This window comes from Pleurodeles waltl, chromosome 4_2, assembly GCF_031143425.1.
Source record: "Pleurodeles waltl isolate 20211129_DDA chromosome 4_2, aPleWal1.hap1.20221129, whole genome shotgun sequence".
In the NCBI taxonomy this organism is placed as follows: Eukaryota; Metazoa; Chordata; class Amphibia; order Caudata; family Salamandridae; genus Pleurodeles; species Pleurodeles waltl.
Genome location: NC_090443.1, coordinates 239570760 through 239597483, shown reverse-complemented (window position 1 = coordinate 239597483; position 26724 = coordinate 239570760).

The following is a 26724-nucleotide window of genomic DNA, read 5'->3' as shown; positions in this document are numbered from 1 at the left end:
GTTAAAAAATGACACAAAAGCGGCTGGACGTCATTTTTTTTGACCCGCCCACTCCCGTGCGTCATTTTTGCACAGGAGTTTAAATAAGGCGCACATGCCTTGGAGTCATTTTTTAGATGCCTACCTTGCATATCATTAACGCAAGGTAGGTGTCCACGCTAAAAAATGACACAAACTCCAAGATCTTTGGCGCTAGACGGGTCTAACGCCAAAGTATAAATATGGAGTTAGCTTTGCGTCGGATTTGTGTAAAAAAAAACTACGCAATTCCGGCGCAAACAGAGTATAAATATGCCCCTGAATGTGAGGACTCTGGCATATTAAATGGGGTGGCGAGAGACTTGACTGTGTAATACACTCAGAAGATTATCTTGGGTCCAGTCATGGTAATTTGTAAAACCTCTTGCTGAACCCAGAGTAACTGTGACTTATAGTATAATGAATTTATGGACAGCAAGATGAGAAAAATCCACCAAAGGTTTCCGGAGGTATAGATTTTAAAGTAAAACTTAAATCTATGATTTTTAGTTCAAAGAACAAGCAAGCATTGGTAATGATAAAGTTTGAAAACTTTTTAAGAGTTGTGTTTGGCTACTCTAGCTCAGGCTAGGTGACCAGGTTTGGAAGAGAGACGACCATGGAGGCAAATAATAGACATTTGGACAGTTATTTGATCACCAAAGCAGTCTCAAGTCCAGTTCCATATTTTACACAAAGACTGCCATAAACTTCATAGGCATGCCTCTGATGCTGAGGATATAGGATGTTGAGGATGCTGCAAGATACTCTGGGTGTTGTGTGTTCAACAGGAGTATTCCTAGGGTTACTACTCAGTCCACAGCTGAGGTGGGGTGACTAGCCATGTGGAATCAGGGTCTCTCAATGTCCTCTTTGAGCCAGTAGAAGCCCAGAGGCAACTGTGCAATCGGTCTCTAGTCACAGCAGGTCTAGAGGTTTCCATTCGCGCAGGATACTGTCCTTCTTGGTCAACTTATCCACTTGCTGGCAACTCTCCTGGCTCCGACAGACATGGCTACAACTTTTGAGTGCTGTGTTGTGGTCTCCTTGGCTGCACATTGGTGTCAGCTGCAATTCTTCAGAAGTGGCTACTGACTAGCAAGGACAAGCTACTTCAGCTTTTATGGTGGTGCTGCAACAGGTAGTCAGCTGACTGACTCTTGCAATTGACCTTTTCAGTCTGAGGATCTGGAGTGACATTTCCAAGAGCCAGGCATGACAGACACAGTCTTCCTTTACTAGCCTAAGGAGCAACAGGCACATTCCAGTGATTAGTACAGGCTCTCCTGTCAGGTCCAGGAGTCAGAGAACAGTTTTTCTTCAGTACTTCCTCCAGCTCAGATGTGATCTGAGGTTCAGGATGCCAGAGATGCAATATTTATGCCCTCAAAGTGCCCTGGGGGTGATGCAGTCTATAAACAATGGGCTACCAGGATCTGTCCCACCCGATGATGACTTCCAGCTATGTTTGGCATCTATCAATCCTGAAGTGCACTATGCTCCCCACTTTCAAGATTCTTGAACCCTTTTTTATCTGCTAGGAGCTTGGTAGCCCATGAACAAATCAGTTTGGCAACTGGATTGCCCACTCTGCTCCCACCACCAGCTTGTCTACCTGAACAAATAGGCAGCCCTCCTTGAGTGTGATTGTCATTTGCCCTCTAAAGGCAGCTTCTCCTTTGAAGCCTGCCTTCTGGGCCAACACCCTGTGTGGCTTCTTGAGAGTGGGAGGTAACACATTCCTCTCTGCAAACCTCTATTGTTCTAGAGCTGGGGAGTCATTCACATGCCTCCTCAGGAAGGCAAAAGGCTGTCTGATGGCCACCAACTGCAAGTGGCCACTGGAAAAACTGGACCACAGAGTGGCATTTTTCTAGATGTTGTCTTTGTATAATAATGTTATTAGATTTGAACAGGCTATTAACTCAGGTGTAATGCCTCGATTAATTAGAGACCTTGAAGTTTCTCTTTTGGTTGCTCCATTCAGAAATTAGCACAGGGTCAGTGCGTAACTCTGTACCAGCCAATCTCTAAACAAGCCACAGGTGGTAAAACAATAATTTAGGGGTTTTACTGTTAGGACAAATAAAAATATATGTCCTACTTAGGAAACTAGAGCTCCTTGCCTTAGGGCTGGATAGGCTTTCCCTAGGGGAGATATATATATATATATATATATATATATATATATATAAATATATATATATATATATATATATATATATATATGTGTGTATATTGTGTATATTGTTAAGGGAAGTGTGGGTTTTGCCATTGGTTTAATTGGTTTAAAAGATAAAGTTGGACTAGCAGTTTAAAAGTGCACTTCCAGGCTGCAATAGTAGGCTGGGAGCCATTTTGTAGACTATCACACTCAGGGTGGTAAAATCAATGCTGCAGCCCTGAGGGGACACTTTAACCTACAGGTCCTGGGTACATTGGTACAATATAATAGGGACTTATGATCCCTCTGGGGTATGTGCCTGCACAAACCCGCACACAGCCTTCCCCAAGTGCCCAGAGTATTCCTGAGAGCCTGCATACTGTTTGGGGCATTAGGAGAGAGCCTACCTCAACTTTTAAAATTATGATCGGTACGTGAGAAAGTAGCCTCTTTCTAGCATGGTGACCTCCATTTTGGCCTGTTTGTTAGTGTTTGTCAGTGTGTTTTTACTGTCTTACTGGGACCCTGCTACCTCAGTGCTCATAGTTTGTGGCCTATATGCCAGTGTGTTTTACTGTGTTGTCAGTATGCTTGATTGTGTCACTGGAGTCCTGCTAACCAGAACTCCAGTGCTTATGCTCTCTCTGTCTCCAATTTTGTCACTATAGTCTAGGGACTCCATATTCCAATCCAGACTGGCACACTGGACCCCCCTATAAGTCCCTAGTATATGGTACCTAGGTACCCAGGGCATAAGGGTTCCAGGTGATCCGTATGGGCAGCAGCATTTCTTTTGCCACCCATAAGGAGCTCATACAAACACCCCTTCAGGACTTCCACTGCAGCAAACACTATTTCACAGCCATTTTCACTGTACCAGGTAACTTATAAGTCACCTACATGTCCAACCTTCAGTTACTGAAGGCTAGGTGCAAAGTTACTGTGTGTGAGGGCACCCTTCCACCAGCAAAGGTGCCCCCACTTTGTCCAGGACCAATTTCACGGACTTCGTGAGTGCGGGGACACCATTGTAAGCATGCAATACATTTATGTCAATTCATATAAGTAGCTTCACAATAGTAATTCCGAATATGGCCATGTGAGGTGTCTACGATTGAGAAAGTGTACCCCAGTCCAATTCAGATATTGTGAGGCCAATTCCATGCACCTTGGGATGTCGACCATGGACCCTCAGTACTGCCAAACCAGCTCTCTGAGGTCTCCACTGCAGCCCCACCTGCTGCCACCTCTCAGACCGGTTTCTGCTCTCCTTGGGATTGAGCAGCTTAATCCCAGGAAGGCAGAACAATGCATTTCCTTTAGTAGAGGGGTGTTACACCCTCTCTCATTGGAAATAGGTGTTACAGGCATGGGAAGGGTATCCTCCCAGAGCCTCTGGAAATGCTTTGAAGGGCACAAATGGTGCCATCCTTGCATAATCCAGACTGGTACACCGGTTCAGGGACCCCCAGTCCCTGCTCTGGCACGAAACTGGACAAAGGAAAGGGAAGTGACTACTCCCCTGTCCATCACCACCCCAGGGGTGGTCCCCCAGAGTTTTCCAGAGTGTCCCTGACGTTAGCCATCTTGGATTCCAAGGTGTGGGGACCCTCTGGGAGAATCTGAGTGGCCAGTGCCAGCAGGTGATGTCAGAGACCCCTCCTGATAGGTCCACAAGGACTCCTCTGCATCCTCTGCTTCAGCTTCTGACTTTCGGATCAACCGCAGACTGCTCCCGGAACACTGTAACTGCAACAAAGTATAAAAGAAGGTTACTGCAACTCTGCAACTTTAGCTCCTGCCTGAAACTGTAACAGTTTCCAGGTTGTGCACGCTCTGATGACAGTATGTCTTCATTCTACACCAGAAGTACCAAAGGAATCTCCTGTGGAGTGACGGAGTCACTTCCCTGCTTCAGCAAGCACTTCTCTGCAACAACAACCGGTAATCTGAGACTCCTCTCCTGTCGACGAGCGTGATCCCTGGAACACAGATTGTGCACCGAACTGATCCTGATTGTCCAAAGGTCCAGCTGTCCAAATTTGGTGGAGGTAAAGGCTTGCACCCCCGTGCCAGACAGTACCTCTGTGCACCGTATTTTCTGCAGCTCCTTGTGCTTCTCTGCACTTCTTCCAGAAATCCTTCATGCACAGCATAGCCCAGGTCCCCAGCACTCTATCCTGTGACGCTCAGCTTCCTGAGTTTTTCTACGGCGCCGTGGGATCCCTTTGTGTAGTGCTGCTGTTACCACATTTTGCAACTCCTTTGTCCCCATGTTCTAGAACTCCTGTGGATGCTGCCTGGTGTTCTGAGGGCTCCCTAAAGTGCTGAGAGCCCCCACTGTCTCCTCAGTCCAAGTTGAGGTACCCAGGTCCCTCCTGGGTGCAGGTAGGGCCTTTCCCACCAACCGTGACATTTGTGTGAGCCAAGGCTTGTTGGCGGAATTCAATGACGAAAACCAGCCTGTATCCAACGACTCGACGTGGGACACCTCTTGCACCAAGCAGGAACCCTCAGCTGTCTTCTTTGGTGCATTTCTGACTTCTTCTTTCAACCAGAGAATCCACTATTGCACCTACATTCGGGTTAGCAGGGGCTCCTGCTCTTCCTGGACTCTTCATTGACTTCTGGACTTGGTCTCCTCTCTCCACCGGTCTTCAGGTCCAGGAATGCATTGTTGGTTTATTGCAGTCTTACTTAGTTTTTGCATAATCCTTTACCATGACTTCTTGTGTGTTCTGAGGAAACATACTGTATTTTACCCCTGTTTCCCTGGGCTCTAAGTTTGGGTAATTTACATACCTTTTGTGTTTTCATACACTTCCAGTACCCCTCTACACACTACACTTGCCACATCCGCATTCCACTATTTTAGTATATGGTTTGTGTTGCCCCTAGGCCCATTGCAACCTATTGTGTTTTTCAATGTTTGCACTGTTTTCTGACTGTTTACTCACTGGATTATGGCTACTAGTGTATATATTGTGTATAATACTTACCCCCAGAGGGACTATAGCCTCTAGAATGTTTTGGCCTTATGACACTAAAATAAAGTACCTTTATTTTTGGTAAAACTGAGTATTTTCTTTCTTGTGTATAAGTACTGTGTGACTATACTGGTGTTGCAAGAGCTTTACATGTCTCGTAGTTCAGCCTTTGCTGCGGTGCAACAGCTACATCTAGAAAGCCTATGCTGCTAGAATCTGCTTAGATTTCACAAAGGTGGATCACTGGACCTGGTATAAGGTGTAAGTACCTCTGGCACCCACAAGAAGCCAGGCCAGCTTCTCACAGTATGAAAGGTGGTGTCTCTCCTGATGCTGTGCAAGGAAGATAAAGCGATGCAGTTGAGAGGGGGGTCAGAGGTGTCAGACCCCTGTGGTGGGAGAAATCTGCACAATGGCTTGGGGGGCTTTCAATTAAGCTGCTTGTTAATTAGCCTGGGGTAGAAGCTACAAGGGGGGCTTTTGCAGTATCTCCTGCCCAACATCTGCGTGGTATGGAGCACAAAATGTCCTGTTTTTAGAAGACGTTAAAAGGGACAGCTGTGAAGTGCAGCATTTAAGGAGCTTCAGCACAAAAGAGGTGGGCAAGCCACTGAAAACTCGAGCCAGGTTTGAACCTGAAGCCTGGCTCTGGCTCAGATCGAGGTCCAGTTGAAATCTCAAGCCCATAATGGGGAGAGCTTTTATTTGGCTTCTTCTTCCCTCCCTCTATCAAAGATGTGGAGTTATGGCAAGAGCTGCCGACTATGTAACTCAGGAAGTGGGTTCAAGTCTCAGCATGGGCTCAATATCATGTGATTCTCGGCAAATCACTTAGGGGCAGATTTATACTTTTTTACACGTATAGGAAAGGATGCTAACAGGGCTGGGGAGGCGTGGGGGACACCAGGGCTTGTGCCCCAGTTTATGGCACTACACTGTTTAGAGGCAGAAAAACTGCCTCTAAGCATTGTAGCACCATTTTCTACCGCACAACCCCCATGGACACAGCTCCTATCTGAGTAAAGACAGGAGCCATGTCCAACACCCAATGGCCATGCCCAGGGGACGTATGTTGCCCAGGGGATGTATGTCCCTGGGCTTGGCCATTGGGGCCAGCACTGTGCAGGGGCACCCAAGGCAGGGCCCCTGAGCTGTGTAGGATGAAAAAAAGTATATAATTACCTGGACTTACCTTGGATGGGTCCCCAATCCTTAGGTGTCCTCCTGGTGTGGGTGGGGGTGGGTTGCGTTGGGGTTTCCCTGGGGCCAGGGAAGGGCACCTGTGGGCAACTTCCATGGTCACTGACCATGGAAATATGCCTACAGGTCCCCTTATCCCTGCCCATACCCAGGCATTAAATAAAGGTGCTAAGCAAGCTCCGCGCCTGTGCTGGATTTGAGCATGAGGGATAAATATGCCGCAAAGATAATTTCGTCGTTTTCTGGACCGGAACGCCTACCTTGCATCTCATTGACCCAAGATAGGTTTTCCCATCCAGAAAACAACGTTAACTCAATAACCTTGGCGCGAGCCATATCTAGCGCCAAAGTATAAATATAGAGTTAGGTTTGCGCTGAATTAGTGTAAAAAAATGACACTAATTCAGCGCAAACCAAGTATAAATATGGGCCTTAATCTCTCCATGCCTGTAAACAAAGCATGTGACCGTGTGTTATGTAACTGGTGCTTATGTAAAGCCCTCCAATAGCTTAGGGTTGAGTTTATGCTGGGTTTCAAAAGGTGCAGAAGTATTCACTAAGAGGTATAAAAAGCTTTAACATAAAGAAATACAAATAGATAACAATTAACTGGGAAATTTGTACAGAGTGAAACCAGAAAACCTGGATACATCTCTGTTTCCCTGCTTAAATTGTGTGACCTTAGGAAAATATTTTATTACACCAAAATAAAATGTCGATATCACAAAAGAAAGCACTTTTGAATAAGTGTTCAGACTACCATTTGTACAAAACATTCACTTTTAAGTACTTCTGGGTGCAGTGCAGTAATGTGCTCTTATAATGAGACTTTATTGTATTTTACGTGGTTTGTTGTATGATTTGTATAACACATATTTTCAGGACTCAGTTTGTGCACGGGCTCCAAGGACCGAGCAAGACCCTTAACTCGGCTCTCCCTGTCAATTTGTTGGCTTGCCCACCTCCAGCAGTAAATCATGCACCCTGCACATAGAAAGTGCACCTGGAAATTATAGAGTACATATTTAAGAAGCACTCTCCTACCCAGATGGGACACTGAGGCACTGATTCTGCTGAGGAATATAAACAACTTCACTGAATGGAAGAACCTAAGCAAATTCTTTATGAGAGGAACACATCATGCGGCAGGGTTAACTAAATAATGCTTCCCTAAAAAGCAAAATTTGCAGCCTAATGTCGCACATTTTGTGATAGTACTACCTCTTTATTTTGCCATTTTTATACTTTTTAACATTGGCCAGCGCTTGCACCACATTAGTATTGTTTTACTACTCACATTTCGCAATAAGCGACAGGTGACCAGTCAATCCTTGCAAAGTGCCTTCTACTGCAGGGCAACACATTTCTTTATTTTTAGTAACACTTGAACTGTCTGAGCTAGAAACATGTTTTTAATGGTAAAAGATGCAGATTATGCAGCAGATGATGGATTTTGTGACATATGTATCAAATCCATAATCATGCAAAAACGCTGCTGCACAAATACACAGTCGCCCTAGCTTAGATATCAGTACATCACTCCCAGTACAGAGAGTAGGCAGGGTAGGGAGCCCTCTTATCAGCTGACAAGATGCTAGCTTAAAACAGGTGACAACCCACATTATTCCCTGACAGCACTCCCTTGTCCTATGCCCTATGTTACTCACTGCTTCCCATCCCAACCATTCATATGAATGCACACCATCTTTGTAGACATCAAAATTGTATTCTCTCTTTTTTTTACCATATGTGTTTATTTCATTACTTTTGGGCAAAGCAAATAGTAATTTATTTCAAAAACATATTTTTTTCCCCTGATTGAGGGACTACATGTGAGATAATTGAAGTTATGAGAACAGCTCAGGGGCAGAGGGATTTGAGTTTTCTGAGATTTTATGTCAGTTAAAGTAACAGAAACATGTTATTTGTCCCCAAGCAGCATTGGTTTGAGGTTCAAAGTAAAGCCATTTTAATTTCCGGTACGCAGGGTTGTTCCTCTAAAGGTCGGACTTGGACAGAAAATAGGTCCAGGCACCAGAATAAAAATGGCCCCCATTATTGAATTAGATACCTAGAAATGAGCCCCCATTTGTAAATTGAGGCAGTTTTGAACTTTTGAGCATATCCGGTATCAGTGTTTTGCAAGATGTGGCAGTCTACAGGTTAAGTTATTTCCCGATATCAGGGACATCAATAGTAGAAACAGGCCAATCGGACCACAAAACATGACCAAGACTGCCAAAGAACCGGCCAAACACTGCCCTGCCAGGACAGTCCTTCGGGCACAGTCTGATTGTCCTAAAGGCCAGTCTAGCCCTGGTTCCTCTTGTAAATACTGGTAGTTCTATGCCCATTTTAATGCACTGACTGTGCATTATGCAAAGATAGAAATATCAGTTTAATATTAATTTGTTTGCACATAACACTGATCTGTGAGGGGCTGTTATTGTGTTTCTCTTTCGTAATAAATAATGCACAAAAATTAGTTGGAAGGCATTCAATGCTCCATCAGGGTGTCTAGCCTGTAGCACATGTGCTTGAGAACCAAACACAGTGCTTCACATTAGTGTGTCTGGAAAGTGTTAGTTTTTAGACTCAAAAGGACATTAACTTATTGACTTTTTCTAGGTTAACGTACAGTACCAATCTTAACCAGGTAATGCAATGTTATAACCATACCTTCTGCAACCCTTTACCTCAACCATTGCTGTTTTATTGACCTTAAATGTATTTGTTAATTTATCACTTAAGAAATACCACTTCCTATGATGTAATTATGGTGAAAGGGTGCTTTATGTTACTTCAGCTACTCCTGGCATTTTGGCAATGTCCTGTGCTAAACAGTGTGAGTTAATAACCAGTGAGTTTTTGGAAACAACAATAGTCTAAGAACACTTCACCCGCCCATGGTAACAGCAGATTAAACTATATACATGTTGAAAAGAGAACCACAATTTTGCAATTTCAGGAATCTTTGGAATCGGTTTTCTACCATTAGGATATTTTGGAGGTTTGTATTTTACCCAATCTTTATTGTAACCAGACCAAGGACAAAACTTTGAGGCCAAGTAGTGTTCGATCATCTACAGTGACAGTCAAGATGGTTTCTGCCTGTGAACTTCACCTATTTAACCATGAAAATGTGATAAAATCATAAAGATGCATGAACGAAATCTGTGCTGGGATTATGGCTTGGCAATATGTTTTGGTGCTCATTTATTCTGTTAAACGTAGTCCACAGATTTCACACATTTGCAGATTAAAGGACAGAGTTTGTTAAAGTAGAACTACAGTGACACAATAGTATTGGCTGTTCTCTATGGGTAATATTCAGTGTTTTGAGGTCCAGTTTTTACCATACACTTTCTTGCAACCTTTAGGCTGATTCTAAGTACAAACAAACTAGGTAAAAATGGGAGCAGAGAAATGCATTAGAGTTTGCCCAAGAGCACTCAATTTAGCAAAATAGGGAGTCCTACATTTTGTGGTGTCGTATAGTATCCTACTGTGCTGCTCACGTTTGAGGGCTCCTGTGAGGGATTTTTACAGCATAAGGTCCCCAAATTGATCCAATGTCAAAGAACTCTTTCTGTCTGATTCAAAGGACTAAAGACAGAACATTGAGATTTGCTTGCAAATCTGTCAGTGGTTACTCCCAAATTATGTGGTTGATACTGTTGTTTATTGTTCACCTCTGCTGGGAGCCTAAGATACTACTTCATTCATCATCATCAAAATAAGTTTATTTCGGTTCATTGCACCCTAATATAGGGCACAAAACAAATATAAAAGAAAAAAACGTAACATAATAAAGAATCTTTGAGATAAAAATTAGAGCGGGTCTGTTGAATGGGGGTAATTCAAAACATATTACAATCATTATCACTAAGATAACTCCTGCTAAGACAATAACCAGAACAACAAAAATCTCAGGAGGAACATATAAAATTGAGCTAACAGAAAGGGTCCCTTGTGTCACCTGGACAGTCTATAACTAGATACAAAATTAAAGTACTTTTGGTTAAGATATGATATCTGTTAACGTGCAGAGACAATTATTATCAATCAATAAACTGATAAAAAGTTTTTCAAAAGCAGCAAATCTTATAAAAAATGGCAATCAGCACAGCTAAGGGGCAAACTGCTAATATTCCCTATGGGTTTGCATGGCACTTATTGTATAGTTTATTATAGCAAGAATATTGTCAAGACTTTCCAGGTCTCATAAGCTTTGAAAAGCCAGTTTATGGGACCTGATTCCAGATGATTTAAGCATTGAGCGAATACATTGTTTTATCTGTGTATAGTAAAGAGGACAACAAAGGATAAAGTGCATAGGCCCAGATTTAAGAGGTCATAGTGCCATTCCAACGCCCCATGAGTGTCATTTGTTTATGCTAATGTGGCGTTGGAAGGCCAAAAACACCTCCCCATATGTACAAAGTGGCACAATGCTTGCATTGCGCCACTTTGTAACACTTTGTGCCACATAATGCATGCAAGGGGGGGGTAAAAAAATGGCGCATAGAAATCTAAGAGATTTCTTTGCGTAATTAATATCAGCATTTTAACGCCTGCTAAGGGCCTCTGGGTGTTTTGCAGGATTAGCATAAAACTTTTGATGCTAATCCTGCAAAGTGCCGGACTAGCAACAAATATTATGGTGCTGGTACACCTGACTACTGCCATGGTGTGCCTTATTTTAAATACGGCGTGCACATGGTAACGTTAGGTGAGGCGCTAAGGGGCGCAACAAAATTGGCACTCCACTTTTCATAAATCTGCCACCATGGCGCAGGGTTGAGGGGCAATTGGGTCATTTCTCATGACGCTATTGATGTTCTCTGCAGGAGTAGTGCCAAAATAATGGCGCTACTCCTGCAGAGTACTTAGTGCCCCATTCTAGAGAATGTTAGGCGTTAAGGCCCATATTTATACTTTTTGACGCTAAACTGCGCTAACGCAGTTTAGCGTCAAAAAGTTTTGCGCCGTCTAACGCCATTCTGAAGCGCCATGCGGGCGCCGTATTTATGGAATGGCGTTAGACGGCGCAATCAGACCGGCGCTGCCTGGTTTGCGTGGGAAAAAACCACGTAGACCAGACAGCGCCGGCGTAGGGGGAAAATGGCGCATGGGCGTCTTAAAATGGGGCAAGTCAGGTTACGTCGAAAAAATCGTCTTAACCCGACTTGCGCCATTTTTTAACGACGCCCATCCCCCATCAACATGACTCCTATCATTGTAAAGATAGGAGTCATGCCCCCTTGCCCAATGGCCATGCCCAGGGGACTTCTGTCCCCTGGGCATGGTCATTGGGCATAGTGGCATGTAGGGGGGCACAAATCAGGCCCCCCTATGCCACAAAATATTATAAAAAAAAAAAAAAAAAAATACTTACCTGAACTTACTTGAATGTCCCTGGGGTGGGTCCCTCCAGCCTTGGGTGTCCTCCTGGGGTGGGCAAGGGTGGCAGGGGGGGTCCCTGGGGGCAGGGGAGGGCACTCTGGGCTCATTTTGAGCCCACTTGTCCCTTAACGCCATGCCTGACCCAGGCGTTAAAAAGCGGCGCAAATGCGCCGCTTTTAGCCACGCCAACTCCCGGGCGTCTCTTTTGCCCGGGAGTATAAATACCACGTAAAGGCCTGGGAGTCATTTTTTAGACGGGAACGCCTCCCTTGCATATCATTAACGCAAGGAAGGGGTTCACGCTAAAAAATGACGCACATTCCGGGAACTTTGGCGCTATTCGCCTCTAACGCCATAGTATAAATATGGCGTTAGTTGGCGTTAGTTTTGCGTCGAAATTGCGTAAAAAAAAACGACGCAATTTCGGCGCAAACGGAGTATAAATATGGCCCTAAAAGTGCCATAAAAAATGACGCAAGGAAATCTCATAGATTTCCTTACGCCATTATTCCAGCTCCCCTAATGGTGGAAACGCCCCATTTGCATACATTATCCTGGTGCAGGCATAATGTAGCGCAAAATGTAACAGAGTGGCGCAATGCATGCATTGCACCATCCTGTAAATACAGGGCAGGGGATTCGGCCTGGTTGGGCCACATTAACGTAAACAATAATGATGTTAATGTGGCGCAATGTGGCGCTAGGGCATTATCAATAAGCCCCCCCCCCAAGTTAATTAAAGCTCAGTTTTAAGTATTACAGCCAGGGAATATCTAATGAATTATCTAAGGCCAGGCAGTGAGTCAGAATCACCCTGCAAAAATGAGTCTCTGGTTTTGTCCACATTCTAAGACGGAGTAAGAGGGGCTGAAGTGTGATGTAAAATTCTAAAAAGTGAAGTCCAACTTCCTCATGGCAAAAAATGGTCTCTGTTGATTGACGGCTCGTCAGAAGACTTTTAAGAAATGTATTTTCAAATTTTTCAAACAAGAACTGTTTGCATACTTCCATATACCTGCACCAACAAAACAATTGATACACACTTGCTCTTGAAAATGCAAACCAGTTCCCCCACTGGTTTGTGTTCTAACGTTTTAGCAAATTTTAAAACAGCCACCACTGATCTTTGGAATTTTAATGATCTAACACTCTTCAATGGGAGTGGTATGATGAGGTAGGTAAAGAGAGGGACCTGTACATTTTCTGTGCCGCCTTACATAAATTTGGGAGTCTTAGCTATTTTAGGACCACACTTCATCACAACGGATGTAGTGAGATTTGTCGTTAGACCCAAATTAAACTCAAATCCATCAAAAGCATCTAAAATTGATTGGAGGCCAGTTAGCTGTTCTTAATATTATAACCGCGCCATTTGGGTATAATAAAACAGGAATTAAGCGTGAACCCATCCTCAGGATGTCCTTTCCTACATGACACAGATGTTCCTCAAGCTCATTAATGTAGAGTAGAAAGACGAATGGGGCCAGTACACAGCCCTGTCTCACCCCAACAACAGAGGATATTTGTTCTGTGAGTTCCTACTATACTGGATCTTAGCTGTGGTGTGCTCGGGGATCCTGTGAAAAAATGAATAATTGCCTTGTCAATACCCAAGACTTCCACAATCAACCATAATTTTTGCCGCTCAACAGTATCAAAGGCACATGTTAAATACATGAAGGCCAAGAAAAGTTGTTTTCACTTGGCCTTCATGGATTTTTTATGAAGAGACATAGATCGAAGCTCTCCTCAGTGGTCACCAGACCTGGATGGAATCCAAATTGAGCCTCTGAGAGTCCCAAAGTCTCCGCTGTCAAATCTTTTAATTTGGCTAGGATAAACCTGCCCAATAGTTTCAGTGAGCTGTATGATAGCGTAATTTGGCAATAACATAGGGGTAGGCTCTTATCTCCCTTCTTGAAGAATGGCACTATGATAGCCTCTTGCCAAGTCTGAACTAGGGGTCCTACAGTAGTGGACCTTTTAGCATTTGTGATAAAGGGACCCAGAAATACGGTAATGATTATTCACAAAGAGGTCTGCAACAGAAAGGTCTTCATCAATTTTCGAAAATGTAATACTCAGGCCCTTACTCTTTCTAAAGTGAGGCCTATGTTGTGCGGTATTGGAAGTGCTACTTCATTAGACTGGAATACCATTTATTTATTTTGTACTGCTACATCTTCATGTGTCACAGACCATCAGTCAAGGACTTGACAAAGCTGGACCATGTCTCAGTCTGTAGAACCATACATTGCCTCTCAATTAGGGTGTGCACTCATATTTATAGCCTAAAGATGTATCTCATTACTTATTCTAGGCACTCATAGATGTTGAATTCCTCTCCCCTATTTCTTCAATAGAAATGCACCTTAATTTTCAAATTATCTCATTAAATTGACAGCATTGAAACGGGGGTACACATGTTATTATGTATTACTGTACTGTAGCATTTGTACAGTGATAGATATCCCTCATGAGGCCCCATACGAGTTTTCTGGATAATTACGTTATTTTGTAGTAGTGCAGCACAACATGCAGAGTGTTAGTTTGTATCCACCTGAATGTTGTATGTTTGGTGTCAGAAGTGAGAATGAAAGTGTGCTCCAACTAAGTTGCAGTTAGTGTATAGGAGCATTTATGCATGTAAATGAAGGTCAGTGAGAAATAGGATCTTAGGTTGCTTATACTACTTGATACATCTAGTTACCTGCACCTGCTAGAGAGCAGTTTGTTCTTTTTTTGCTTCTTGGTGTTCTAGACAGTTGCTGATTATCCTTATTCATTCCAGGAGAGGGTACCAGACATTGAGACGTCTGAAATTGAACACGTAATGGAGTTGTATCCTTTCTTCAATTGATTTCACAGTGACAGATCTTAAATGTTCCATTGTTCAAGTCCACAGACTATTAGAGGTGACAGATCCGCTTACAAATGAACTTAAAGTTGTTTGCCTTCCTATGACAACTGAGAGGGTTATTGGGATAAAATCAAAAGCACATATTAAGCTCTTGGTAGCTCATACTCAGCATTTGTTTGCCCATGGATTTGTTGCATGTTGGTGTATGCAACCCTGGCTGTGGTGCACAGGCAGCCTTCTTTGCCATGAACAGAGGAACAAAATTAGGGGGAAAATTGGTAGGGACTTTTAAATAAGCAAACTTACGCCAACTGGGGGCAGCTAATTAAACATACATTTTGTAAAGGCTTAGCATACTGACAATGCGGTCTGGTTAGTAGGCCTCAGTGCACTCTCAAAGTAAAAAAAACAAACAGCAGTATCAGTCTAAATCTTTGGTGGTGGCCTTGGAAAAGAGTAATTTCCTTACATGAATGTTCTGACTTCTTTACTTCCTTTTATCACTTAATACTACAAGGTGGATTTTCTCTGCCTCTCTGCATGTGAGTGCCAGGATGTACTTTGAAGGTGAGATGACACATAATAAATCAAATTTACATTACATAGCATAACACCATGCCATTGCATACTGTTCCATCACCTACCTTACCACACCATACCATACTACAACTTAATGAAGTTCTTCTTGTACTCATCTGTTAGGAATTAATAGCAATGGTCTTAAGCGATTTTGACATAAAATGGCCAAACCTTTAAACCACATTTAATTTGTGCAATTCCATGTCTCTATAAGAGTCTTTGTTGATGTCCAAGTATTTTACAGCCAGCACTGACATCCTCTGTGTGCCAAAGTCAGTAAGCTCTGCCTAGTCAAGCACATTAGAGCTATGGCTGGACAGAATTGGCCTCTGATGTGTTTTTCAGTGCCAAGTGCTAGAACAGGTGGCCTTGTCCTCTACTCCCGGCACTCTGCCAGGGTGGAATGACAGCTGTGAGAAGAGCTTCATGGAAGCGACCACAGAGAGTTTTGTACAATCTGACTGCCCGAAGCGTGACAAATAGGATTGCCTGTGGCGAGCCAGCGAATCTAACAGCTGAAACACACTGTGACATTCGGAGGTATGAAGCCTTATGTATTAACAGGGCTAGGCTCTATTGCCTCATTAGACAACAATTCTCAAGTATTCCCTTCTTGGAAACTATTGAATCAAGGAGGATTCCACAATTCTACTTTGCGGTGAAGTGATTCACAACAGAGGACAACTCACCACCTTCCCCCGCATTGAAGGTGAGAGTGAAAGTCATGTGAACATTGCCTTTCAAGGGCTCACATTGTGGAACAGAATTCCAGTACAATAGAGGCCGGATTCCTATGTTCTTTTTGACTGCACAGAAACCAGGTTATTCGGGCAGATATTTTTTCTCCTTTGTCAGCTTCTGAGCCATCTGGTCAAGCACTAGCGCACAGCAGTTACTGAGATGGACTTTGTCGATTTCCAATTATCCCAATATACTCCAAACAATAACACCAATTGGCTTAGATTTCATATATTGCAGAGGGATGAGAGTCATTTTTGCTGCGACATGAACTTCTGAACCTCAGGGCCTCACATATCTTACTGACTGAACGCGTACACTGCAGAGAGGTCCCTGTGGTTATAAGTAAAATAAATATACTGTATAAACTCCTCTCATGCCTGGTTCCCTGACATTTTCCTTGAACAATTGATTCAAATCTGGTCTGATTAGAGGCATCCATTTGCTTGAAAGCCATCATATGCACTGGAGGCTGCTGGAAATTGTAAGTGGATGAGAACGATAAAATGTATTCTAAAAACAACTCTGTGCCGGAGTAATAGGACTTTGTCCTTTCAGAAAGCAATAATGTGATATCGAAAGCGAGCACCACATTACACAAAGAGACGGATCAGTCCGCGGCACAGAATAATAAAGTCTCAGCCAGGAGAGGGTAGGTCTAAATAGCACTCATAGCCATACATATTTGTAAGCCATGATAAGCTTATATTCTTTAAAAACGTATTATTATAAAATCTATAAGCCATCGCAACGTTAAATTAAATTTGTTATTGCTCAGAAAGAATGTATTCATTGCAAAGGTTATTCAATTATTCATTCCGAGATCTTAACCATTAATATGTTCCAGACATGGCTGCAATAGATTATTTTTTTTCACAATTTGATATTAAGACTTGAAGAGCTATTAAACAATTGATTTAACAAAGGCAACACATTTACCTGAAACTGGGTGGGAAGTAGGACTTCAATTGTATTTAAAACAAGTATTGACAACGCAAATAGATCTGTGTTGGCCACCAACCTGTGTAGCATTGTCAATGCGTGTTTTGTTTTGGCATAGGTCTTTGTTCGGAATGGGGTCTCTGGTTGCCAGTCAGTTTGGGTAGGGGAGATACACATCTCACGTAAACTCTTGCTCACTCCCTTGGCAGCTTGGCACAAGCAGTCAGGCTTATCTCAGAGTCACTGTGTAAAGTAGTTGGAAAAACACACACAGTAACAGTGAAAACAACACACAATCACTCAACACCAGTTTAGAAAAATAGCCAATATTTATCTGAGTAAAACACGACCAAAATTACAAAAATCCAACATATAGAAGCAAAGATATCCTTTTGCAAAGATTAAACTTCAACATAGAGCTTAGAAATACAAATGCTTCAATGTGGTGTTATCACAGCGACATGACGGACTCATTCCCAACAAACATGCTGTGCATGCAGTTGGGGAGGTGAGGCCTCGCTGGATCCGGTTTAGCATTGATTCCTTACTGAGAAGCAGGGGAGGTGATGTGGCATCAGTGCGAAGCATTGGTTCCTTGCGCTCCAGCGGAGTCGCTGAATCCGGCAGATCAAGACGTGTTGGGCGACCATGGTCATGTCTGCTGGCTCTGTAGAAGAGTTGGGTGTCACGGATGCTGGTGACACAGGACTTTGGGACTCAGAGTTGCAGGACTTCAGCGAGGCTGCAGGCTGCAGCAGCTTCGGGCCTGCAGCATCGGTCGGGGTCATTATACTCCAACGGGGACCACAGCTTCAAGTTGCAAGCAGCGGCGTGAAATCGTGCAGCATTGCCGGTTCTGAAGTCGTCCGTAACCAGTGTGGCTGGATCTTCTCCTTTCTAACCAGAATTCACTTCCAAGGGTCCAGGAATTAGAATGGCACCACCTGGCAAGACATAGTCCTCAGGAGGAGTACCCAGGTACTGGCAGGTGGTCTTTGATGTCCCTGGGACTTCCTAACAGGAGGTAAGCTCAGTCCAAGCCCTTGGAAACACTTTACAAGCTGGATTGAAGAAAGCAGAGTCCAGTCCTTTCCCTCTTAGGCAGAAGCAGCAGCAGGACAGCACAGCAATGCAACAGGCAGAGTGGCAGGTCCTCCTCAAGCATCAAGCTCTTCTCCTTGGCAGAGGTTCCTCTTGATCAGGAATTATTCTGAAGTCTTGGGTTTAGGGTCCACTACTTATACTCATTTCTGACTTTGAAGTAGGCAACATTTAAAGGACAGTCTCTGTTGTTCACAAGATCCTGCCTTGCCCAGGCCTGGCCCTAGACACAGACTGGAGGATTGGAGACTGCACTGTGTGAGAACAGGCACAGCCCTTTCAGATGTATGTGTCAGCTCTTCCCTTCCCACTCTAACTTTCTAAAAGTGACATTTTCAAACAGACAATCTAAAAAACAACTCTACCAAAAGATATATTTTTTAAATTGTGAGTTTAGGGACCCCAAACTCCACATCTCCATATGCTCCCAATGGGAAAAAGCACTTTAACAATATTAAAAGGCAGTCCCCATATTATCCTATGGGACAGATAGTCCCTGCAATAGTGAAAAACTAAATGTGACAGTATTTCATTATCAGGTCATCTACAACACACAAGTACATGTACTACCTTTTAACTACACTGCACCCTGCCTATGGGGCTTCCTAGGGCCAACCTTAGGGGTGACTTACATGTAGTAAAAAGGAAGGTTTGTGCCTGGTAAGTGTGTACACTTGCAAAGCCAAATTGGCAGTGCAAAACCACACACACAGACACTGCAGTGGCAACTCTGAGACATTTTTACAGGGCTACTCATGTGGGTGGCACAGTCGTGCTGGAGACCCACTAGTATAATTTGATTTACAGGCCCTGGGCACCTATAGTGCACTTTACTAGGGACTTACCAGTAAATCAAATGTGCCAACCATGGAACCACTATTACCAATAACTTTTAGAAAGAGAACACTTGCACTTTAGCACTGGTTAGGAGTGGTAAAGTGCCCAGAGTATCAAAACTTGTAAAATTGAATTACAGCACAGGGTCCAAAAACAGGAAGTCAGAAGCAAAACGTGCAGAAGAACCACACCAAAAGCTACAGGTCTAATAGTCTTCTAAAACTTTATTATTGTATAGGCTGCTAGGTCCTTGCCAAAATAAATACCGCAAAACAGTTTTGTCTCTAAAATACCATTTGGCATAGCAGGCCCTAGCTCAGAAGGGAATTATTTTGCATGTGAATGTGCTCCTGGAGAATGGACAGAAAGCCTTCTCTCAGAGTGATTATATCATGACTGAAGTGGCCAGACCCATTGCCTCATACTGTTTGGTTTAGTTGGTGGAAAAAAAGGATTCCACAATTCTACTTGCAGTGGAGTGATTCGCAGCACAGACCAACTTTCCACTCCCTCCTTGCTTGGGGCTGAGGGTGTAAGGCATGTGAACATTTCCTTTCAAGAGCCCATGTTGTGGAAGTGCATTCCAATAAAATAGAGGCTAGATTTCTCTGCTCTTTCAGCCTGCACTGGAACCAGGTTATTCAGGCATACATTTTTTCTCCTTTGTCAGTTTTTGCACCATCTGGTGAAGCACTAGCACACAGCAGTTACTGAGATGGACATTTTCAATTTCCAATTAAACCCAACATACCCTAAAGCAATAATACCAATTGGCATAGATTCCATATAATGTAAAGGGCAAGAATCACTTTTTACCATTGTCATCACTTGTTTTGTTTTGTCATGGTTTTTTTAAAACCTTTTGTAATAAGCAGGTAATGTATAACAAAATAAACATTTGCTAAAAGCAAAGCATGTTTTGTCTCAAAAAGGCAAATGACATAGAAGACTGTACCTCTGAAGGGGGTTACTTTGTGTATGATTGTCCTCCTTGTGAAATACAATAAAGCAATCTCTCAAAGTAGAGTTAGGCAATGACTGAAGTAGGCTGATCCGTTGACACAAGCTCTTTGCTGAAGAGCTGGAAAAAGGGTGATTTCACAATCCTACTTTGCCCCATGCCCCAACAACAGACCTGTTGATAAAAAGGGCTGGCTGACAGCTCCAATAAGCAAGTATATTATATAAAAAGCTTTAGTAAGCTCAACATGTCTTGACTAATATCATACCTGAAAAAAGAACAGTGTTGCCTACAAAATTTGCCTGGCTAGTTCTGACTCACACCACATTACACATGCTATGCATGTGCTATTTTGTTGTATATTTTATGTGATAAGAATGAATGTTTTGCAGCAGCAAAAATCAATATCTGTGCCTGGTCTACATTAGGGGTGTCCAGTGTACATCCAGAGGTGTCAGATGACGTTGGATTTTCAGGATAGCCAGTGTGTATGTAAATAGGTTCCACTTGGATTTGTGGAAAGCAAAGGTGTATTTTGTGAATTGCCTGGGCTACAGGTATGTATGAGGCCTTCCTGGACCTATAACGAACAACTCTGATCTATAGGTAAAAAAAGGCCTTATTTACAGATTGGTGGATGGGATATTCCATCAAAACATGCCGGGTAGCCTTTTAGCAATGTTCCAAGTGTCATAGGATAACATGCACTTGTAATTCGGCAGAGGAGAGATCACCACATTTGTGACAGTATCGCACCCAGCAAACTCCAAATAAACGTAAACTTCACACTTAGTGGTTTCAGCTCACCAGCGGAAGGACTCCATTTCCTAGCTTCCCGGTCAGGAGGCTTGGGACACTGAAAAGGCGGAAAGCACACAGTGGCGCTGGACGCGCGTAGCGGTTTCAGCTCACCAGCGGCAGGACTCCATTTCCCAATGTCCCTGTCAGGAGGGTGCAGGACACTGAAAAAGGCGGAAAGCACACCGCAGCGCGGGACAAGCTTAGCGGTTTCAGCTCACCAGCAGCAGGGCTCCATTTCCCAGCATCCTGGTCAGGAGGCCGGGGACGCTGAAAAAGGCGGAAAGCCCACTATGAGGCTGGACGTGTCCGGGCATGGCCTCGGCCAAAACCGGGCCAAGAGCGGTCATGTCTGTGCCGTCTGCAGCCGGAAGAGGCTGGGGCACCCCTCTAACATTTGATAAAGCAGGGTGAGTGACACCTTCACCTATCATTACCATGATAGAGTGGAAGGAGGTTGTTTTTCTCTCCTAAAGCCCTAACTAATCAGCGCATAAGAGATCTTTCTGGTGCACCACAAGATGGTGCTAGGTGGGTTAGAAGGATGGGCAGAAAAAGGACACTGCGAATGGTGATCAAGCAGTAGGAGGTAAAATCTACAATCAACATTAGACTCCTTTCTAGCCGTGCGGTTGGAGTAGTATCAAAGGAGACAGGTTTGGCAGAAAGCCAACTTTCAATGGAAATAAGTGACTGGCAGCGAACTTCAGCCCATGCAGAAGTTTTTGGGATTTCTGAAAACAAAGACTGTCTGCCAGTTGTGCCTCAGGTAGACCTGCCTACGCCCCCCCGGCAGTAGTTGGAAATATTGAGGTGGAGGTTCCTCTAATAAAGAAAAAGGGAGTTCTCTCTGACTCCCCCCTTGCTGTAGCAGCCCTCCAAATAAAAAGAAAAAACCTCTGAAACAATCCTGGAAAAAAGCTAAAGTGGCGCTCCCTGATAAATTGAGCTGCTCTGGCATCCAGGAGGGTTTCTGTACAAGTCAGAGTCAGGTCTCCAGATTTGAAAATCTATTGAAGAAATTTAAGGAGGTTATTGAGGCCTGTTTGATGCCCTTAAAGGAAAAATTGCAGGCCTTGGAATCTTCAGTTTCTTTGCTGCTTTCTGGGGAGGTTCCTGTCTAGCCCAAGTGTGTGGGTTTCTGGAGCATGGGTGTCATGATTCCATCCTGGTGAAGGAGGGCCCGACGGGGCCCACCTGGAATTTGCTTCGGATAAACAGGCCACAACCTTTGTTGGTAGAGGGGTTTGGTTCATAGTTGATTATGTTTTCGTGTCCAGCCCAGGGATAAATTTGGTCTGGCATGGGGAGGTCCAAAGGCAGAACTTCAGTGATCACAACCCCCTTGTGGTGTCCCTGAATTTTCCGTGTAACAAGTTGATGTTGGAGGGTTTTGGACCGGTTTGCTTGAGAACAAAAGATGAGGGCAGCAGGCTAGCATCCCACAGGTAGTGGAAAGAGTGGTGACTGAAAATCTTATCCTGATAGTAAAGATTCTCTTGGCTGAATTCCCTTTACCGTGGGAGGTGATGGATGCCACAGATAAAATTAATGGTTCCATCAGAGCTATTGTGACTAAAAATGTAGTGGTCACTTCTAGATATCAGGGTGGATGGTTTAATAAATCCTGCCATGTGGTGAGGAAAACTCTGAAGAGGGCACTGAAGATGCAGCCTAGAGATCAGGTTTATGTGAGCAGCACAAGGGCTCAGTATAAGCTTGCTCTGAAGGAGAAAAAAATGCAGCCTAAGGAGCAGGCCTGGGAGGATTTGGAGTTTGTGTAGCGCATGAAAAACTCAAGCTGTTCTGGAAGATAGTAAATAGGGGTACTCTTGAGAAGCATACATCTGAGGGGTTGAGCTGTAACATTCCCCCTGATGAGTGGGAGAGTAATTCTTGCACTGTCTTCTCAGGTGTGATCCGGGGTGTGGATATGGATGATTTGATTGGTTTTAACCTGAATCTGTCCATCAGATTTAAATTGCAGGAGGTGGTAGGGACTCTGCAGGATAGCCCGAGTCATAAGGCGCGTAGACCTGATGCAATCCCCATGGATCTGTACAAGAGCAACTCAAAGTTGTGGGCACCTATTATTGTCAATGTCCTAAATGCAGCAATGAGTGTAGGAATCCCCCCTTCTGGAAATCTGCCTATATTGTTCCTGTGTTTAAAAAGGAAACCGCAGTGACCTCAAATCCTATTGCCCGATTTCACTCCTTGACTCATTGATGCAAATTTTGGGTCATGTTGTTTTACGGTGCATTGAGGAGTGGGTGAGGGAACATGATGTGTTGAGTAAGGTGCAGTATGGTTTTAGGGAAGGTTTGGGGACTCCGGAGCAGTGTTTCAACTTACTTCTGCTGACTGGTAAATATACTCAGGTGAAGGGAGCACTCTTTGTCTGGCATTTGTGGACCTTAGCAGTGCTTTTGATAAAGTAAATTGTAGTAAGCAATGAGGACGCCTAGCTATATGGGGATGGAGACCCAAATTGTGGAGCTGCTGCAATATTTACACTCTGGAACCAATGCCTTGTGAGATATGGGACTCATGGGGAATGCACAGAATCATTTAATTTCAACAGAGGGGTGAGACAGGGTAGTATTCTTGCCCCACCTTGTTCCTTTTGTATACAAAAGGTATGCATAACTTTTTGATTGATAGATGCAAAGATGTCCCTAAAATAAATGGAATGAGTGTGCCGCCCCTGATCAATGCAGATGATGTGGTGCTTTTGACCCGTACTATGAATGGTCTCTGTGTGGCAGTTAAGGATTATGTAGACTTCATGTTGATTTAGATTTAGAGGTAAATATCAAAATATTTGAACAAAGTAGGGGCTTTGGTGATTAACAGCCAAACATCACGTGTGTGCATGAGTTTCCCTATCTAGGTGTGACTTTGGTGACAAAGGGCCATGGGTGCCCTGCATAGCGAGGCGATGTGCACAGTTTAATGCCACTGTAGGGGCTACCTTTGATTTTCCAACAAGAGTGGGTAAAAAGCCTATAGTGCCTCTGCTGAAGGTTTATAGGCATAAATGTCTCCTGGTCCTTGTGTATGGTGCCCCACTCTGGGGTTACTCAGGTAGCACGGCTCCCCATTACAGGAAAATCGCTTCTGCAGAAGGTTACTGGGTGCAGAGAATAACTCTTCTGGTTTTTTCCTACATGAGGAATTGTACTTGGAGTTTGTGGGCAATGACATTAAGATTGTGCCCCTCCTGTTGTGGATCTCTGTTTGGTATAATGACTATGCCTCCCTAAATAGGGAGGTGATCCGTGACTGTCTGGCTTGTGACCAAGGTTTGGCTATTCCTTGGTTAGCATATATCAAACAGCCTGTCACGCTTCTTGGCAGACCAGAGATCTTCAACGCCCCACAATGTTTAATACGTACTGACAAGCGGTAGGTGAAGGAGAACTTTTTTTAAATTTTGAGAAATAATAGGGAGGCAGAGGAATTAAGGAAACCATCAGTGAGGGATTTTTTAATGCTGAAGCTGCAGGCCTGTCTAGTGGCATACCTTTTGATGGTACAAAATGTTTGGGAAAGGACACTTCTCACCCGCTTCAGGTTAGGTGTAATTAGAAGCAACAGGTGCTTCCCGCTTAGCTAGTAAGATCTGAAATATATACAAACTTGCACGTGTGATGGGGTGTCTTTATAGTTATTAATTGAGTTCAGCCTGTTTTGTGATTTCTATGTACCTTTTAGACAAAGAGTTTTACTTCCCCTACTGAAAAATAAGGGTTTTGTGCAATATCGGCCAACTTTCCTGTGGCTACGTATGGTCCCGAATGAGTTTTGTGTGTTGGGGGGCTGGTTCTTTTTTAAAAGGAGCCATATGTTAGTGGAATAGTGTGAATTTTTAATTGTGTGTAATATTTATTGATAAGACAGTAAATGGAGCTAAAGTTCTTCCTTTAACTTTTATGTTTTTAATTTTGATGTATTTGTGTGATTTATGGTTGTATTTTATGTAACTGAATAAAGATAAAGATGAACTTTTTTGTCACTATTGAAAAAAAGCATTGACTGCTACAAAAATGGAGCTAAATACTACACTCTTACGACATGTAATGCAGAGCTAAATTGTAACAAATTAGTCACCTTCTGAAAGAGCAAACTCATCCTTTGAGCCTTCTGAGGTGGAATCTGAGGACGTTTATAATGGGCTGTAGAACACTGGTATTATTATTATGATTATTATTACTATTATTATCATTATTATTATTATTACTGATGTGTGTTGTTGCTGTTATTACTAAATTGCTTATTATTTTAATTAGTGAATTACTTGTGAAGATCTGTTTGAAGCAGCAGTTATCATTTCAGCAAAATATACAAAGTATCATAACAATGTTTTCTTTTTAAAATATCCTTGAAAGCTGCAAACAATTGAACAAGTCAGCAAACACTTCAAATGTGTGATATGGTGCCTGCAGACTAGGATTCTCTTTTCTGAGCTTTCTGTCTCCCCACCTTCAACCATGAGCTGTATATGTAGTAGCCTGCTACAGAGGAGAAACTTGCCTGTGCATTTCAGCAGAATGGTAGTGTACCATTATCTCTTAACATTCAAATAACTGTCTCTACTCTTTATGTGGAAGATAGGGCAGTGCTGAAAAAGGATACAATGAGAACAGTAGAAGAGTAAAGTAGAAAATCATTTTTCACACTAGATTTTTCATTAAAAAACTGAATGCCCATTACATTAATGTGTATTGTTAAATTTGTGGAAATGTCTGCCTGTAGAAAGAGATCTGCCCTCAGGTGAGAAAGAGCAGGTTGTTGGTTGTAGACTGATAATGCTTTTGGAATATCTTTTGCTGTAATATACCATATATTTTAACAACTATGGGAAGTGGTTTTCTGTTTATTTAAAAGCCACCCACGAATCAGAGAGGTCAAAAATGGTACACTTGCAATGTGTACCTACCTACTTGCTTGAAACAGCTAATAAATGTTTTGTTGGGCATGAGTGCAGACATGTGATGTCTGCCACCACAGGTATGTATTCTGCCAAAAGCTGCTGCCTCTAGGTTTAACCCCTTTGGTGTGGGTCACGACCAGTGGCCGACACCAGGGAGGGGGTTAAAAAGTCCTCCGGTGAGTTGCACGTGAGGATTTTTATTTTTTTTAAATCCGCAGTAGAAACGGAAGAGCTTCCATATCCCCTCCATTCCCCTACTCGCCCATTTGTGATGGTGCGCTGACGTCACACTTGTTTTCTCCATCGGAGCAGGAAGCAAAAGGTATGGCCGCTTCCTACTCTGGTGGGGAAAACAGGCCCAAATTGGCCTCCCCACAGATTGGAAAGGCCTCGTTTTAAAGGGGACACATTTTTATTTTTTTAAAGTGAGTTTACCCCTAAGGGGGCAAGATCGCCCCCCCCCCGGGGTTAAAAAATAAAAATAAAAAACTGTTTTTTAAAAAAATGAAATTGACAGGGGGTCGCCAGTGGGCAGGGCGACCCCTTGTGGGGGCAATTGTTTTTTAATAGTTGTATGGGAGTGGCCCCCAGGGAAACCATACAACTATTAAACAAAATATATAGACCTATTTATATGTATGTGTATATATATATATATGCAAAAAACATATATATATATATATATATGTATTTATATGTAGTTCTATATATATATATATATATATATATATAGATCTGTATAGATCTATTTATAGATCTATATATAGCTATTTATTATATAAATACATATAGATCTATGTATAGCTACTAATAGATCTATATATATATATAGATATATGTAGATCTATATATAGATATATAGATCTATATATATAAATAAATATATAGATCTATATATATAGATATCTACATATCGAGAGAGAGATCACCTTTGTGAATGTGTGTGTGGTTTCCCTGGAGGCTGCAATAGGCCCCCAGGAAAACCACGCCCACATATGAAGATGATCTCTTTACACATGTATATATATTTGTCAACAGTTCTCTTGCAGTTGCTGCTTGCGGTTGCTGCTTGCGTCTTCAGAGCAATGCACATACTTCAACTGTAGCTTTTATGCAGCAATAAAAAGTCAAGTAACTCTTGTGATTATGTTTATGCTTCAAAAGGATCTGATTTTTGTCTAGTGGCAGTTTCCATGC